Raw genomic sequence first — 2346 nt, forward strand, 5'->3', positions numbered from 1 at the left:
CGCGGATGAGTTCTGGTTAGGGGTGAAATGCCACTCGAACCTAGAGCTAGCTGGTAATCCCTTAAATGTGTTGAGGCGCAACAGTTGACTGGACATCTAGGGGTAAAGCAATGTTTCGATGTGGGCCGCAAGAGCGGTAACAAATCGAGGCAAACTCTGAATACTAAATATGATCTCAAAATCATAGGGGTCAAGGTCGGCCAGTGAGAGAGGGATAAGCTTCATCGTCGAGAGGGAAACAGCCCGGTTCACCAGCTAAGGCCCCTAAATGACTACTGTGTGATAAAGGAGGTAGGGGTGCAGAGACAACCAGGAGGTTTACCTAGAAGCAGCCACCCTTGAAAGAGTGCGTAATAGTTCACTAATCGAGCGCTCTTGCGCCAAAAATGAACGGGGCTAAGCGATCTGTCGAAGCTGTGGGATGTCAAAATGCATCGGTAGGGGAGCATTCCGCCTTAGAGGGAAGCACCCGCGAGAGCAGTGGTGGACGAAGCAGAAGCGAGAATGTCGGCTTGAGTAACGCAAACATTAGTGAGAATCGAATGCCATGAAAACCTAAGGGTTCCTATGCAAGGTTCGTCCACGGAGGGGTGAGTCAGGGCCTAAGATCAGGCCGAAAGGCGTAGTGGACAGTGATCCATCCAGTACTACCCCTTGTTGGTCTCGAGGGAAAGAGGAGGCTAGGTTAGCCGAAAGATGGTTATCGGTTCAAGGACGCAAGGTGTGTTTTTTCAAGGTAAGAAGAAGGGGTAGAGAAAATACCTCGAGCCAATGTTCGAGTACCAGGCGCTACGGCGCTGAAGTAACCCATGCCATACTCCCAGGAAAAGCTCAAACGACCTTCAACAAAAGGGTACTGGTATCCGAAACTGACACTGGTGGATAGGTAGAGAATACCTAGGGGCACGAGACAACTCTCTCTAAGGAACTAATAGCCCCGTAACTTCGGGAGAAGGGGTGCCTCCTCACAAAGGGTGTTGCAGTGACCAGGCCCGGGCGACTGTTTACCAAAAGCACAGGTCTCTGTAAAGTCGTAAGACCATGTATGGGGGCTGACGCCTGCCCAGTGTCGGAAGGTCAAGGAAGTTGGTGACCTGATGATAGGGGGCGACCGAAGCCCCGGTGAACGGCGGCCGTAACTATAACGGTCCTAAGGTAGCAAAATTCCTTGTCGGGTAAGTACCCGCACGAAAGGTGTAACGTTCTGGGCACTGTCTTGGAGAGAGGCTTGGTAAAATAGACATGTCTGTGAAGATGCGGACTACCTGTACCTGGACAGAAAGACCCTATGAAGCTTTACTCTTCCCTGGGATTGGCTTTTGGCCTTTACTGGGCAGCTTAGGCGGAGGGCGAAGAAGGCCCCCATCCAGGGGGGCCCGAGCCATCAGTGAGATACCACTCTAGAAGAGCTAGAATTCTAACCTTGTGTCAGGACCTACGGGCAAACAGTCTCATGTAGATAGTTTCTATGGGGCGTAGACCTCAAGTAACGAAGGCATGCAAAGGTTTCCTTAGGCCAAACGAAGATTGGCCCTTGAGTGCAAAGGCAGAAGGGAACTTGACTGCAAGACTCACCCAGCAGGGACGAAAGTCAGCCTTAGTGATCCGACGGTGCCGAGTGGAAGGGCCCTCGCTCAACGGATAAAAGTGACTAAGGGGATAACAGACTGATCTTCCCCAAGAGCTTATATGGTAAGGTTTGGCACCTCGATGTCGACTCTTCGCCACCTAGGGCTGGAGTATGTTCCAAGGGTTGGGCTGTTCATTAAAGCGGTACGTGAGCTGAGTTCAAAATGTCGTGAGACAGTTCGGTCCATATCCAGTGTGGGCCTTAAAGCATTGAGAGGACCTTTCCCTAGTACGAGAGGATTATCGTGCCCACGGAAAATGCTAGGTAGCCAAGTGCGGAGCGGATAACTTCTGAAAGCATTTAAGTAGTAAGCCCACCCCAAGATGAGTTCTCTCCTATTCCGACTTCCCTAGAGCCTCTGGTAGCACAACCGAGATAGCGATGGGTTCTCTGTGGGGACGAAGCGACAAAAGTTTTGAGAATGAAAGAGAAGAGAATGAATGAATAAGAAGTGTTTACAGTTAAAGAATAGTGAAAAAAGGAAAAGGTGAAGACATGAGAAAGAAGAAATATGTTCAAGAAGGATTGAATATGCTTGACCGAGTGAAAGAAGAAATAGGAAAAGGAGAGAAGACATAGATAGTGAAACCCCGGTTGGAGAGGTGAAGTAGTGATTGAGTTCAGTCTCTTTCCTTCCAATTGAATTACCTCATAAATGGACCTAAACATAAGGAGAGACATCAAATAAATAAGAAGAAATGGTCCTTACAGTCGAA

The 2346-nt window shown here is 49.2% G+C and overlaps 1 long non-coding RNA gene across 1 annotated transcript; it reads right to left on the reverse strand.

The window, feature by feature from the left end:
• Window positions 1-864: 864 nt before the first annotated feature.
• On the reverse strand, window positions 865-1648 carry LOC111493920. The gene is made up of 3 exons (XR_002720086.1): window positions 1576-1648; window positions 1448-1450; window positions 865-875 (listed from the first exon to the last, which is right to left on the reverse strand). It is a non-coding gene; the product is annotated as an uncharacterized LOC111493920 (long non-coding RNA).
• Between the last annotated feature and the right edge of the window lie 698 nt (window positions 1649-2346).

Source organism: Cucurbita maxima, unplaced genomic scaffold (genome assembly GCF_002738345.1).
Source record: "Cucurbita maxima cultivar Rimu unplaced genomic scaffold, Cmax_1.0 Cma_Scf00019, whole genome shotgun sequence".
NCBI classification, from domain to species: domain Eukaryota; kingdom Viridiplantae; phylum Streptophyta; class Magnoliopsida; order Cucurbitales; family Cucurbitaceae; genus Cucurbita; species Cucurbita maxima.